The sequence below is a fragment of the Lithobates pipiens genome, unplaced genomic scaffold (assembly GCF_037356315.1).
Source record: "Lithobates pipiens isolate NorthernLeopardFrog02 unplaced genomic scaffold, aLitPip1_a1.2 Scaffold_30, whole genome shotgun sequence".
In the NCBI taxonomy this organism is placed as follows: Eukaryota; Metazoa; Chordata; class Amphibia; order Anura; family Ranidae; genus Lithobates; species Lithobates pipiens.
In genome coordinates this window covers 121747466-121764267 of record NW_027507791.1, presented here as the reverse complement: position 1 = coordinate 121764267, position 16802 = coordinate 121747466, and positions in this window count along the sequence as shown.

Below are 16802 nucleotides of genomic sequence, written 5' to 3'. Positions count from 1 at the left end.
CTGGTACAACTTTTTTTTTTTTTTTTTTTTTTTACCCAGGTAGGAAGGAAGTTATTTTCAGGAATAATATGCAAATTTGTGTTAATAAAATCTATGGCAATTTGTAATTCCCACAAGTCGCCTGCCTTGTAATTGTGCAACTGGACTTGCAAGTGGCCAGGTGTATGAATGCAAAGGTGAAACAGCCAAAAGTCAAATGATGCATACATGTTGATATATTTGTTTCATTGGGCTCCACATGTATCTAAATAGAAGTCAGTCCATTAGCAAATCTTTAAGAACAATTTTAAAAGTGTCATTTATAGGGCCTATTCAGACCTGTGAGGTCCGCTGCAGTGCCTTATTGTATATAAGTTGTGGTAAGGCATGAATCAAATTGATCAAAACCAGACATGCACTATTTTGCCTGATGCTGCACAATCACAATGCATGATAGTACTTTATCAGATGTTGTGGTGCCCTGCAGTGCAGGTGCATCTTAGGAGTGTTGCTTTAGTGCATAGGTTTGTTATTGAAAATAAATGGCACCGCCATGATCTAACTGGGGTAACTGATATAGTCTAGTAACCTAGAATATAACTACTATTAATGTAAGAAAGGAATTCATTACGTAATAAATAAAAGAATCAATGCAAACAACTTGTAGATAAGTAATCTGATTACAAACCCAGTGTATAACCTTGGCATCTGATAAAACCTTGCAACCTCGAATCTCTTCCAAGCATCAGGATTCAGCAGAATCTTAAATAGCCTTAGTAAATACGCCTGCTGTGAGCATTATGAAAACGCCTACTGTCAGCACCTTGATTAAGAAATGCTGGCACTTGCAAAGCGTTAGCGATCTGTTAAGACCATGTTAACCCTTTTCTTATCTCTTACTGATTGTGGGTGAAAGTTTAAAGGCTGGTATACAACAGACTGAAAATTGGCCAGTTCATCGGGAACCGGTCAAATTTCACAATGCGTGCCACCATCTGTTTAAAAAAATCCGTCTGATGACCAGATTCTGTTGAACATTCCTGCTGGAAAACCAGCATTTGATTAGCATGTGCATCCATTGGTTGCAGCGCTAATCTGTGTATTATGATGAAGGGGAGGGGGCAGCGCAGCCAGGGAGATCTCTGCATCCGCTGGTTGAATGAAAAGGGATTTTGACAATTTTTGTTGCAGTTTCCTACCTTTTGTTACTCTGAAGAAATCTCTGTGTGTTTGTCTGTGCCCATGTGACAAGTGAGTCTAATGGGAGTGGTCTCATAACTATCAATCAGCTGGTGCACCTGCAGAGCTCTAATGAATCTGCATTCCTTTTCGATGTGTTCCTATTGGGAGTTTGTCACCAAAAATGATATATTTGTTGCAGGGGATGCCTGACATTTGACTTGCATCTTAGTATAGACTTCTGAGAAAATCAGTAAGCCAATCACACAAGCAGGAAATGGCATATGTACACATTCTGGAAATTTTTAATAACATTCAATTACAATATGACTTGTGTCGCAATTGTATATGCTGTAATATTATTTTTTCATTTGCTATTTTTTTTCTTACGAAAGTGGTGTTACCCTTTAAGTATATGAAAAAAAGGTAAGTATTATATAATAGAGCCGATGGAGCCTGTTGTACTGATTCTCTATCATTTCTGGACAGTGTGGACTTTTTCTAATTGTCCCAAGTCAGCTAGAGTGTAGCAAACCCTGTACTGCAGACACATAGATTGTATTAGGGTAAACATGACTGTCATAGTCAATCCTATACGATGTGGCTTAGCAAACCTGTAATTTGAAGTCATTATTTCTATCAATGTAGCATGAAATAGGTAAATGAGAAGTACTAGCATTATATCTATGATTAGAGGAACATATTCTTATATTAAGTCCTTTATGTATGCTGAATATATAAACATGCTCTGGAAAAATAGCAGAAACAAAATACATTATATATGTAAATGTATCAAACCAAAAGGCTAAACAAATTGTATAGTCCATATTAGCCAATCCGGATCATCTTATTTTAGTTCCAATGCACATTTTAGAGTAGCAGGGTAAACCTTACTGATTGCTATAGGTAGAATGGACTTTTTTTTTAATGTGTTCTTACATAAACTGTTTTTAATCTCTAATCTTAGCCTAGGTTCTTATACCGTACAACAATTGAAAAACCAATCTTGGGTATCTTGCTTGTGTGTGAAAAAAAAAAGACTTGCCGATCTTTTATCAAAGCAAGTTATGTGATTTCCCTTTAACTGCTGCAGAAATGATTCAACTTTTGATCAGCTTTCCCTTTTCCCTATATCACAATGTTCTTTTTTAAACCCTTGTGCATTAGGCATTCATTCCATTACACACAATTTGTTGCACTAGCGACTACTTGCCAGTAGATGACGCACTTGCCAACAAGAAGTCCTCATTACTAAGCTTCAGTAGGAGCCTAAAGTGAGTCAGCGCTGTTATTAAACTGCTAAAATGATATTTACACTGAGGCTCTTTCAGGGGCTCAGCTAATTAACTAAAATGATAGTAATGTGAGGATGAAAACCTTATTCTGATTGGCTCTGTGAGCTATATTAGGGCTATGCAAAAGGAGGAAAGAATGGTGTGATTAGGATCATGGCATTTAGATAACTGAAAGTTAAGACAGCAAGTTACCGGTTCTGATAAAATATTTTATTTAGTAAACTACAAATCTGCTATTAACCCCTATCTTGCTGCAAGGTAAAAACTATACAGGTGCTGTACTAAGTATTTATTGCTTTAATTGTTCACAGTTCTAGAGTGTCTGCAGTCCTGGATTTTGGATGTTGGTCCCAAAAAAAAATTTGACCCTGCAGATACGATCAATAATAATGAAGAATGAATATATTTTAATCAATATGGCCTGCTTATAGTGTAACTAAGAACCAGTGGCTGCTGGTGGATTTTTGTTTGCGAGGGGGGGTGGCAAGCAACCAAACCCCCCGCGCGGCAACTCAAACCGCTGTTGCAACACATCTGGGTGGGCTCCGGACGCATCCTCAGCATCCCGGGTCCACCCTATTTTGAAGCCTATTAGAGCCTGTGGCTCTAATCGGGTGCTTCAGAAAAAAAAAAATCTGACCGCTGTAATTCGTGCACCCGGTGACCCAAAAGGGGCCGAACACATGAATAAGGGGTGGCTGCAGAAGCCATGAATAGATTCATGCTATGCATGAATCTATCCATTACCATATAGGGGGTTGGCGAGGAGAAAGAAGGAGCGCCCAGCGCCCCCAACGGACGGGCCGCCCCTGCTAAGAACAGAATGAAAAATGACATATATGATGCAGTTTGGCATTAACGTTAAAGTGGAACTACAGTAAGTATCAAAAATTGCAAACAAGCAGGCCTTTTATTGCAGGAGGCATGCAATGTCTCTTCTGCAATAAAGTACACTTAGCCGTCTGTTCGCAATCCTCTGTGGAATGTACACTGAGCTGCGCTTGTGGCAATGTGCTGGGATAACTGCCCTCCCACTCATGCGCCTGCCAATCAAAATGACTGAAAACGCAGTTTTTTTGGCGTAGGGCTTCCCCTTTAAGTCCATACCAGGTGACGGGGCCAGCGATGTGTCAATCTCACCGCCTAGGGCAGCAACATTGACTTCCTTCGCTAGTCCTGGCTACCTGGAGCCGCGTTCAAAATGAACGGACTTTCCTCCGTGTGTGGGTAAGTCCGTTCATTTTCAAAAGTACGAAGGACTCCCGCCATAGTCCGGTGGACCCAGTCCATCTGAAAAGTCCGGTTGTGTGTGGGCAGGTCCTCTCGTTCGGAAAGTCCGGCGGACTTTCCGGCGGTTTGTCCGCCAGACTAAGTCCGCCGGATAGTCTGATCGTTTGTACGCGGCATTAGTCTCCCTTCAAATTTAGTTTTATTAATATTTAGTTTGGCCAGTATGTCTGTTTTTTTTAATGTCCATTAAGTCCAGCCTTTGTGTGTGTGCACTTTTATATGAATATTACATTGTATATCCCTATATGTTGTGGTCATTTAGGTGCCTATCTAATAGTTGTTTGAAATTATCTATGCTCCCTGCTGAAACCACTGCTTGTGGAAGAGAATTCCACATTCTTACCTCTCTTACTGTAAAGAACCCTTTACCCAGTTTCCGGTTAAATTGCTTTTCTTCTAATTTTAGTGAATGGCTGCGAGTCTTTTTAAATACCCTTTCACGGAAAAGTTTCATCCCTGTTGTGGGGTTACCAGTACGGTATTTGTATATTGAGATCTTATCATCTCTCAAGCGTCTCTTTTCCAAAGAGAATAAGTTCAGCGCTTGTAATCTTTCCTCATATCTAAGATCCTCCAGTCCCTTTATTAGCTTTGTTGCCCTTCTCTGTGCTTGCTCCATTTCTAGCACATCCTTCCTGAGGACTGGTGCCCAGAACTGGATGGCACTGGCATACTCCAGGTGCTCCAGGATCAGAGTCTTGTAGAGTGGGAGTATTATAATTTTATTGCTGGAGTTAATACCCTTTTTAATACATGCCAACTTTCTATTGGCTTTGCTTGCAACAGCTTGGCATTGCATGCCGTTGCTGAGCCTGTCATCTACTAGGACCCCCAGGTTCTTTTCCATCCTAGATCCCCCAGAGGTTCTCCCCTAGTGAGTAGATTGCATTCATGTTTTTGCCACCTAAATGCATTATTTTAAATTTTTCTACATTAATCCTCATTTGCCATGTAGTTGCCCACCCCATTAATTTGTTCAGATCTTCTTGCAAGGTTTCCACATCCTGCGGAGAAGCTATTTGTTGTCCTGCTTAGCTTTGGATCGCCCACAAATATTGAGATTGAGCCATTTATCCCGTCCTCCAGAACATTTACTCACCCTTTGGTCCATACCGACAGACCTTAGCTTGTATAGTAAACGTTTGTGGGGAACTGTATCAAATGCCTTTGCAAAATCCAGATACACTACCGGCATTCCTTCATCTAGATGGCAGCTCACCTCCTCATAGAAGGTTAATAGATTTGTTTGGCAAGAACAATTTTATATATAAATATAAATAATTATATATAGTCCTCTATCATCCCTTCCAAGAGCTTGCATACTATTGATGTTAGGCTATCTGATCTGTAGTTCCCAGGGATATATATTGCTCTCTTTGTAAAGATTGGTGCTACATTGGCTTTTCTCCAATCAGCTGGTACCATACCATTCAGCAGACTACTCGTAAAAAAAATTAGGAACAACGGTCTGGCAATTACTTGGCTGAGCTCCTTAAGGACCCTCGGGTGCAAGCCATCTGGTCCCAGTGACTTATTTATTTTACGTTTTTCAAGTCTGTTTCTTATTTTATCCTCTGTTAACCATGGGGGTGCTACCTGTGACATGTCATGAGGATAAACATTGTAGTTTTGGTTACTGAAGCCCTCCGTTTCGCTCATGAAGACCGAGGAGAAGAATACATTCAAAACCTTCGCCATCTCACCATCCTTTGTAACCAGAATCCCTTCATCATTATTTATGGGGCAAATATGATCTGTCCTCCCTCTTTTAATATTCATGTACTTAAAGAATTTCTTGGGATTTTTCTTACTCTCCTCCACTATGTGCCTTTCGTGTTCTATCTTAGCCGCCCTGATTACACCCTTACATTTCTTATCTCATTCTTTATACAGTTGGAATGCTGATGATGATCCCTCAGCCTTGTATTTTTTTGAAGGCATTCCCCTTTGCTTTTATATGAATTTTTATGTTGGCGTTAAGCCACTCAGGGCTTTTATTATTTATTTTAAATGTATTACCCTTTGGGGTGCACTGGCTAATACCCTTATTTAATGTGCTCCTAAAGCACATCATTTTTTCCTTCATGTTCTCTGTTCCTAGGATTTTATCCCATTTAGTATCTTCTAGAAAGGAGCGTAGTTTCCGGAAGTTGACTCTTTTGAAATTCAGTGTTTGTATTCCCCTTATGTTTCCTATTTGTGTAATTTATGCTGAAGTTAATTGACCTGTGATTGCTGTTTCCTAAGTTGCTCCATATTTCTACATCCACGATCAAGTCTGTATTGTTAGTAATCAATAGGTCTAGTAAAGCATTATATTCTGTTGGTGCATTTACCATCTGATCCATGAAATTGTCCTGTAAGACATTTAGGAAATGGTGAGTCTTAGATGAATGCGTGGTTCCTTACACCCAGTCTATGTCTGGATAATTAAAATCCCCCATTATAATGACACTTCCCATCCTTGCCGCCATTCCAAACTGTGATAGGAGGTCCATCTCCCCCTCCTCCCTCAGGTTAGGGGGCCTATAGCATACTCCCTATTAGGCCGCGTACACACGGGCGGACTGTTCGCCCAACTTTGTCCGCTGAACAGTGTTTGGGCGGACAGTCCGCTCGTGTGTGGGCTTTCAGCGGACAGTTTCAGCGGACAGTTTGACGAACAAGGTTTTTCGGAATTTCCGAAAAACTGTCCGCTGAAACCTTGTTTCAGCGAACAGTCCGCTCGTGTGTAGGCTTGTTCGTCAAACTAAGTTCCGCGCATGCTCAGAAAGGATTTACACGCCGAAAGTTATAATGCAGTGTATAGGACGTCGTATTTTTCGTCCCGTCGTACGTGCCATTCACGTCATCGCGCACGGTTTCAGCAAACTGTTCGTCCGTCGTGTGTGGCCATGTCCGTCCATGCTAATTTTGAGCGGACTGTTTGCCGAAACTGTTTGACGGACAAAGTTGGGCGAACAGTCCCCGCGTGTGTACGCGACCTTACTCTCTCCTTGGTTTTCTCCCTTTGTAACTCTACCCATAATGATTTCACCTCTTCCCTTGCTCCATAAATGATGTTATCCTTCACATTCACCTGTATATCATTTTTAAAATACAGACATACCTCTCCCCCTTTTTTACTCTCCCTGTCCCTGTGATATAGGGAATGCCCTTGAATGGTTGCCAGCCAATCATGAGAGCTATTGAACCAGGTCTGTGAAATTCCCATGAAATCTAATTTCTCCTCATACAGTAGCAGCTCTAGTTCTCCCATCTTGTCCGCCAGACTCCTGGCATTAGTGAACATGCCTCGTAGTTTTGTCCGGACGCATATCTCCTTATTGGGTGTTCTGAGGTTGCAAATAGAACTTGTTACTATACTTACCATGGTTTTAGGTGTTTTAGCCAACCTACCACTAATGCCCCCAAAACTACACACTGAAATATGTTCTGGCTATCTCTATGTCTGGACCCTCCCCGTCACCTAGTTTAAAAGCCCCTCTAACTTTTTGCCCATCTTCACTCCCAGCAGATCTGCATCCTCCTCATTTAGGTGCAGCCCGTCCCTTCTATAGAGCTGGTGACCAACTGAAAAGTCGGCCCAGTTCTCCAGGAACCCAAACCCCTCCTTTCTACCCCAGATCCTCAGACACTGGTTTACTGCCCTAATCTCGAGCTGCCTTTCTGGTTTGACTTGAGGTACCGGTAGTATTTCTGAAAATACTACCTTGGAGGTCCTATTCCTCAATTTAGCTCCTAAATCCTTAAAATTGTTTTTTTAGGACACTCTATCTTCCTCTGACTTTGTCATTGGTGCCAACGTGTACCATGACAGCCGGGTCTTCCCCAGCCCCCCCGGTAATCTGTCCACCAGATCCGTGATATGTCCAAGCACCCAGTAGACAACATAGCGTTTTGCGCTTCAGTCCCTCTTTGCCCTTCTGAGAATTGAGTCCCATACCAACAAAATCATCCTTTCCTTCTCCTTGACTTCCCCCCCACTCTCACTGGAGGAGTTCTTCCCCTGGCAGCAGTGCTGGTCCCTGTCTGGTTTCACCAATGTCACCCAACAGGAGGGGAAATATTGGGATGTTCCAGCTTGGCCTCACTGACTCTTTCCCCTCTACTATTGCTGACTGTCACCCATTCTCATCTTCTCTGGTGCCTGGCCCCTGCCGGCACCTGTAGGGCACATTCCCAGCTCTCCTTTGGGAAGGAGATACTATTTAGTGTTGACAGTTGCTTCCCTAGATTCAGAACCTGGGCTTCCAGGGAAACAACGTTCTTACATTTTGCACAGCAGAATTCGCCCTCTATCAGATGATCAAAGAATGCATACATGCCGCAAGATGTACACCGAGTTACATCTCCAACCCTTCCGGTCATTGTACCTACTAATTTAATGGGGATTGGGAATTATGCTCTGTCCAATTACCAACAACTAGCTTCCTGACACTACAATACTCAACAATACAGTACTCAACAATACAATACACAGATACTCACATACACAGGTACTCTCATACAAAGGTACTCACAGCACTAGTGCACTCGAGTACTCACAGCATTTGTGCACTTGGGTACTCACAGTACACTTCACAGATACTTACAATACACAGGTACTCACACTATACGGGTACTCACAATACTTTGGTACTCACAACACTCAGGTATTCACATTACTCAGGTATTCACACTACTCAGGTACTCACAATACACAGGTACTCACAATACACAGGTACTCACACTACACAGGTACTCACAATACACAGGTACTCACACTACACAGGTACTCACAATACTCAAGTACTCACACTACACAGGTACTCACAATACTTTGGTACTCACAATACTTTGGTACTCACAACACTCAGGTACTCACACTACACAGTTACTCACACTACACAGTTACTCACACTACACAGGTACCCACACTACACAGGTACCCACAATACTCTGGTACTCACAACACTCAGGTACTCACACTGCACAGGTACTCACAAACTCAGGTACTCCCACTACACAGGTACTCACAGCACTCTGGTACTCACAGCACTCTGGTACTCACAATACACAGATACTCACAATACTCACAATACTCTGGTACTCACACTACACAGGTACTCACAGTCAAAATACTAAAATCTCATATAGGCTGTTATATGTTAACATAGTTACAAAAGTCAATTTCTTTCTTTTAAAATCTGCACCTTCTATGAAAATAATGTTGTGTAAATGTGTCATGTTCTTGTTCAGGCACTTGCAGTTATAGAGAGAGACTTCTGTCCACATGTTACTTCTGTGTTGTCAGTCTGTCACACATGTCCAGGAAGCACATTGTACAGACAAACAGGCATGATCCATCATTGTCACTACCAGGAAGCCAGTGCAGAGCATGCATGTAAACTCAAAATGTCTGAAAGGTGCCAAAGGAGATCAGGTGCACTAAGCTTTATTATTTTAGGTAATAAGAAGAAAAGAAGATCAGGACAACTGTATGATGCAGTGATATAGTTAAAAGAGAAGTATTTTTTTGCCCATTCATACTTACCTAGGTGGATGCAGCATTGGTCTGACGCTGCATCTGTCCCCCGACGCCTCTGCACTGAGAAGTAATCGAACACTGCCGATGGCTCGGTTCTCAAAGAGCCGAGAGCTGCTGACTGTCAATCAGCAGTTCTCCTCTCTGCTCCTCCTCGCTCACTGGAGCGCTGAGCTGTGGAGGGGCAGGGAGTGGCTGCCTCAGGCTCTCAGCGAGCCATTGAGAGCCTGAGGCAGGCATCAGTCCAGACACCTGGTGGATCCAGACTTTAATGCCGTGATGACGCAGTGCCTGGAGTGATTCCTGTGAGTGACGTCAGCAGAGAGTGGACTTCAGTCTGCTCTCTGCTGAAAACGGGTCACAGAAGTGCAAAATGGACTGCACTCCTGTGACCCATAGGAGAAGCCCAGCCAAATGAGCTCAGGCTGGACTTCCCCTTTAAAACAGTTGTAAACTGCGGACGTTGCAAAAAAACAAAACAAAAAAACTGCAAGGCAATGGCATAATGTGCTAGTATGCATTGCAGTCTGGGTAAATTATTAGATAACTAGCTCATGTTAATTAGGTTTCTGGTTACAGGTGTGTTGTTAGAGTTAAATGAGCAGGAGGGAGGAATCTCCTCCTCAACTGAATGTAAGACTGCATTCTTGGTGTAATAAACAGTCCATGTTCAGCAACCAAATGAGTGTTTCTTGTTTTCTGGTTGTTAGCAGTTGGAATATCTGATATCTATATTCAGACTGGGAGGAAGCTGCATATCACGAAAACACTCAAGTTGAGTGTGGGACGTTTCGTCGCAAGAAGAGCTAGTGATAGCCCCTGAGTTTAGATATGAATTAAGTAGGAAATCATTTGTCCCTACAAAAAAAAAATATTGGCAACTACCTTAAATGAATTATATCAAAAGTCATTAAATTATAGCATGAGAAGGTTATGCCTGCTTGTAGAGATTTAACGCTTGTGTAATTAATTTTACATTAAAAGATCCACGCGCTTGATAGAAAAATTAACTGTCATTACAAAAGTCTTGCTAATTATGATTTAACAACTGGTCATTCCTTCAAAGTCTTGTACTGTTAATTAATAATTTGATAGAACATACACACAGTAGCTAAAGGTATATCAAACTTGTTATAAGACACTGTTTATCGGTGAAAAAATAGAATAACAGTATCACAGCTGATTGCGCTAAAGATCTTATCCATAATTCACCTGGCACTCTCAGTCTTTGAAGCTCAACTTCAATCACTGAATGGCCTCAATACATGGGGGTCAAAATGTTATTGCAGAATAGTGCCATTGCAATTGAATACATTATATTGCATTTTTCTTCACAATGGGAGTACAGATGAAAGGTCCCTGACACTGATGTTCCTTCATTTCCCACTGGATGTTCAAGTTTGTGAATCAGAGCTTGGATGCCCATCAGTCAACCAATAATCACAGCTGGATACAGTCATTGATTGAAGCTTTGGCAGTCCATAACATTTCTATAGCTGTCTTGTTCATTAGAATGTATTCACATTCACCAGTAGACGCTTGGGTGACAATGGCGAATTTCTCCTTTGTACATTATTGGTAGAATGATTTACCTTTATACGGGATCATTCAGTGAGGGCCAAATTCAGAGAAAAGCTCCTGACTTGGTTTGTATTTCATGCTTTTGAAATGTTTCATGCAGCTTGCATTAAGGGGTCATTCCACAGTTGCTAAAATCTTTCAGGAACTTTGGTGACAAAATCCTAGCTTTTGAGTTTCCAGCCTGCCATCTACCTCCATCTACCTGCCAAGTATACTTACTCTTAGGACTGGTTCACATATGAATCACACAGGAATGTGATTCCTGTGCATTTTGGTCTGGTGTTATTTTAGCCTATTCGTTTGAATGGGCTGAAATCGCACTTGATCGGATATAAAGTAATACATGCACTACTTTCATCGCACCAGATCTGGTGCAGACAAACACGTTGTTTTCTTTCAATTTGCATTTGGGATATCATTAAGAATATATTGACAACTTTTGTTAAAAAAATAAAGAATATATTGACAACCCACAGCAGATTTCACACTCAATGATTTTGAACACAATGTGGGCAATACACAGGTAGTGCACCTTTCCTGCACCACGTTCTAGTGTGAACTGGCCCTTAGGCCTCATGAAAAATTTGTCAGCTGCATTCCTTCGGCTGGATTCACAAATTATTCAGAGTTGCGGCTGCTGACCCCCTCCAAAAAAAAAAGATTACATGTGGTTAGGGACAGATGATTTTTTTCAGGAGCAGTGATTTTATTTATGTTCAACAATAAAGTACAACAATAAAAATTAAAAATGCCTTTAAATATAGGGCCTGGGGGGTCCCCTTAGTCTGCCTGTAAAGTGGTGCAAAAGTTCGCAAATATAGAACATGCTACAGCAAACATTTCCAAAGAAAAAAAAAACAAGTCAAATGCCATTTAAAATTACTTGCATTTACAATTATACTGCGGCAGTTTGGCACAGTTGCGCAAATCGCTGTAGCTGTACGTCGGCTCATACACAGTGATCTGTGGGTGTGTGTGCGTACCCATTGGCCAGAGGGGGAGGCAATCCGCCATTCCGACAGACTCGATGTCCACCAGCTGCCCATGATCGTTTCGTGTAGTGACAGCACAGGGATCTGCCATAGTAAACAAGGCAGATCTCCGTTCTAACAAGGGATCACACAGAGATTCTGTCTTTCTGCTAGAAAAAAGAAAATAATAAAAATGCAAAAAATCTTTCCCCTATTTTGTAGACACTATAACTTTTGTGCAAACCAATCAATATACGCTTATTGTTTTTTTTTTTTTTTACCATAAAATATGTAGAAGAATACATATTGGTCTAAATTTATGAAGAAATTCTTTTTTTTTTCCATTGGGTATGTTTTATAGCAGAATGTAAAAATGTGGTCTTTGTTTGTTTATAGCATAAAAAATAAAAAATGGAGAGGTGATCAAATACCACCAAAAGAAAGCTCTATTTGTGGGAAAAAAAGGACATCAATTTTATCTGGGTACAGCGTTGTGCGACCGCTCAACTGTCAGTTAAAGTAACACAGTGCCGTTTCACAAGAAAATGGCCTTCTTCTTAAAGGGGCTTCCAGATTCAATAAGCCCCCTCGCACAGACCCCTACAACCACCAGGGACATGGGGACAAGGGGCTGAGGGGTGGGGGGGCTGCACCCTCCCCCCTATGTTGAGGTCATGTGGCCTGGTATGGTTCGGTGTGGTGTAGATTTTGGGGGGGGGCACCACCATTTTTTTTTTTTTTTTTTTTTTTTTTTTTTTAGCGTGAGGTTCCCCTTAAAATCCATACCAGACCCAAAGGGTTGGGTTCTTTTTAACCGGAACTTTTTTTTTATTCTGCTGTCAGCAAGGAAACTCATTGACAGCTGATGACTCATCGATTGTTACAGTGCTTACACTGCACCCTGATTGGGCAAAGCTTCATCCAAACAGGGAGCAGAATGCATTGTGCAGTGCTCCATGCATTGCAGGGTGTTCAGCAGGGTGAACACTCTGCAAATTCGGGTGTTTGGCGAATGGAGGGAAATGAATCCCCACACCAAAGACTACACCCACTACTCCATTCCACATAGGACCCATTCCAGGATAGACCACATCTTTCTAAATTCCGCTGCCATCCCACTGATAATGACCTCTAAAATCCAGGACACCTCCCTATCTGATCTCTCCATAATGACGCTAACTTTAAGCGGCTCCTCTGGAGTGAAGGGTCCCTTTAAATGGCGTATCAATGAAGCCCTACTGAGTAACCCTGCAAACTGCATAGTCCTAGAAAAAGCTCTAAAGGATTATTTCTTGGAGAACAATACTGAAGCGGTCTCACCAGGCACACTGTAGGCAGCCCATAAAGTGGTAATGAGAGGCAGACTCATTCAGCTCGTGTCCCAGCTTAAACGTGAATAAAGGGCTGAATTACAGAAGATGATGGAGGAATTACGCTTGCTCAGTAAACGCCACAAATACAACCCCACCGCAGATAACCTGACCCGGCTCGATGCCGCCCGAGTCCAAGTAAACCTATCCCTAAGGACAATAGAGGACATCATAGAATCATTTCTCCAAGAACTCAATCTCCCTAAACTGAAACGCTCCCACCAAGAACTACTGATCAACTATTCTCCTCAGATGAAATACTGAAAGTCATAAAATCCTTAAAGCTAGCCTCATCTCCAGGGCCGGACGGTTTCTCCATCTGCTACTCTAAGAAACTCAGCGCCCTCCTAGCACCCTTCATGGCGAGTTTTTTTAGGTCTCTCTGGGATGGAGCACCTCTCCCTAGGGACCTGAACGCAGCTTTTATCACAGTCATTCCCAAACCAGGGAAAGACTCATGTGAGGTCGGCAACTACCGTCCCATTTCTCTTATAAACAACAACGTTGAGACTTTCCAGTTTTATTGCTGGATATATCCACAGGGACCAGGTGGGCTTTATCCCAGGGAGACAAGGCCTGGACCAAATCTGTAGGGCAATAAACCTGATCTCAATCCTACAATCTCACTGGGACGGGGTGCCCTCACAGGAAGGCTTCCTGATATCGTTAGTTTTTCAGAAAGCCTTTGACTCAGTGTCGTGTCCGTGCCTCTTTGATGTCCACAGTTAGAATCACTCCCCAGGACACACTTAACCCCTTAACTACCCCCTAGTGGTTAACCACTTACTGCCAGTGTCATTTACACAGGAATCTGTGCATTTTTGTATAGCACTGATTGCTGTATAAATGACAATGGTCCCAAAAATGTGTCAAAAATGTCTGATCTGCCAGCCATAATGTCGCAGTCATGATAAAAATCGCCGATCGCTGCCATTGCTAGTAAAAACATTTTTTTAAAAATAAAAACGCTATCCCCTATTTTGTAAACGCTATAACTTTTTGCGCAAACCAATGAATAAACACTTATTGCGATTTTCTTTAACCAAAAATATGTAGAAGAATATATAGAGGCCTAAACTGAGAAAAAAAATGTTTTTTTATGTATTTTTGGGGGATATATATTATAGCAAAATGTAAAAAAGAATGAGTTTTTTTCAAAATTGTCCCTTTTTTTTGTTTATAGCACACAAAATAAAAACCGCAGGGGTGATCAAATACCACCAAAAGAAAGCTCTATTTGTGGGAAAAAAAGGACGTCAATTTTGTTTGGGAGCCACGTCACATGACCACGCAATTGTCAGTTAAAGTGACGCAGTGCCAAATCGCAAAAAGTGCTCTGGTCAGGAAGGGGGTAAATTCTTCTGGGGCTGAAGTGGATAAGAATCAGGGAGGGCTAGGACTCCCTAATTTATGGCTATACTACCAAGCCCAACTTGCCCAATTTTCTATCATATACTCCAAAGGCCCCAGACCGGACTGGGTTTCCCTAAAGAGACAGGCCATCGCTTACCCCACGCTTGACTTCCTACTCTGCCTCCCACTCTCTCCCACTCCTTAGCACTGTGTGACAAAATACATTAACAAACTCAACTGATCTCCCCTCTGAGACCCCTCTCGCACTTGTTTCACAACATTGAATTCCCCCCAGGAATGAACATCTACGCATTCCGATGGTGGCTGAATAAGGGACTCTTCATAATTTAAAAATTTTTCACCTCAAATGGCCCGATATCGATATCGGTAGGGCACTGCCTAAGCAAACTAGACATGCTAGAATCTGAGAAATTCAGACTTTCTCAGATTAGACACTTCCTTCACACAGTATGGACAGACAAGTCGGACCCTCCCAAATCAACCCTTTACGAACAATGGTGCTCATGCATTATGGATCAGAGGAGAGACATCTCCATCATATACTCTTCCCTGGCAGACAAAGCTAATACTCCAGCTTACACTTGATCCTGGGAGGTGGACCTGGAAATCCAGCTGGATCCTGGTCAATGATTTCAAGCTTTCCGCAGATAGTCTAAAGGTATCTTGAACATCTCACTGATAGAAGCTAGCATCAAAGTGTTCACGAGATGGTACTATGTCCCCGCCAGACTATCCAAGATTTTCCCAGACACCTCTCCCCTCTGTAAGCCCCTGTACACACGGTCAGAGATTCTGCCAACCAAATCCGTCGGATTTTGTCCATCGGATTTAGTCCGACGGATTGTGTCCGAAACTGTTGCATACACACGGTCGGACTAAGTTGTCGAAAAATCCGTTCTTTCAGAACGTGATGACGTAATTTCGTTACGATGGGACTACATTCAGGCTAGTAGCCAATAGCTTTGATGTAGGAATTTGATCTGAGCATGCATGGCACTTGGTCCGATCAAAATTCGCTACACATGATCGGAGTATGTCCGATCGAACCAGTTGGTCGGGAAATATTTCCAACATGTTGGAAAATTGGGTCCGACGGATATTCGGACGGAATCAGTCTGATGCATACCACACACAGTCGGATTATCCGATGACACGGTCCGATAGGACACATTCCGATGGATTATCCGACCGTGTGTACAAGGGCTTACAGAGGATGTGGTCATGTGGGAACGATGCTCCATATATGGTTGGACATATCCCCAAATTAGATCCTTCTGGAACAAGTTCCTTCATGTACTACACAAGGTAACAGGGGTCCAGGTTCCTCATAACCCTTCATCTATTCTCCTGAACTGTAGGGTTAACAACACTCCTAAGCACACACAACTACTTATTCTATGTATGTGCCTAGGAGCCAAACTAACATTTGTGAAAGTCTGAAAAAACCAACAGTATTGATCTTAGCAACCAAGCGGAAAATATCTTGGATCATGGCCCAAGAGCAAGTAGTGGCTAAGCTGTTGGACACAGTCCAACTCTTTGAAATGGTATGGGAACAATGGGCTACATATATTAAGATCCCACTTTACCCAAGTCACATGATCACATAAGGAATCTCCAGAGTGACCGATCACCCCCCCCCCCCCCCTTGTCTTTATCTACCCCTGCTAGCCTTCCCCACTTTCTCTCTTGCCTTTTCTTTGTTGTACATATCACCAGAAATGTTTTTACTGTTTGAAGGCTTCTCACTCAGCTTCTTATTAAGAGACTTACAACTTCAGTTGGAGTCCTAAGCCATGGTGATCGTTATTCTGTGCCACCTGGACAGCTGTCTGGGTGGACGTGTGTCAAAATGCTCCAAGTTGCTAGACCAGAAGCCTGAGTCCTATCCCGGGAGTACCTGGCTGCTAGGCCTATCCAGTAGTAAGAGAAGCAGAACGGGGTTGGGACTCCAGGCCTGGAGTCCAAACAAGTTGCAGAGGTTCCAACCAAGTTGTTGCTATCGGGAACGACCATTCCGGTTGTCAGTGGCAATCGCAGATCAAGGCCAGAGGTAATAGGGAAACAGTCGCCACTAAGGGACCATCCCTCCTGTTATCAGAAGCCAGTTTATGGAAGTCTAAAAGAAGTAACAAAGTAGTCTTTTTCACTAGCTGGGGACAGTGAAGAATTGGGAAAGCTTCAACAAGTGCCAAGCCAGGAACCCAGTGGGTTAGCAGGGGTGATGCTTGAGGCA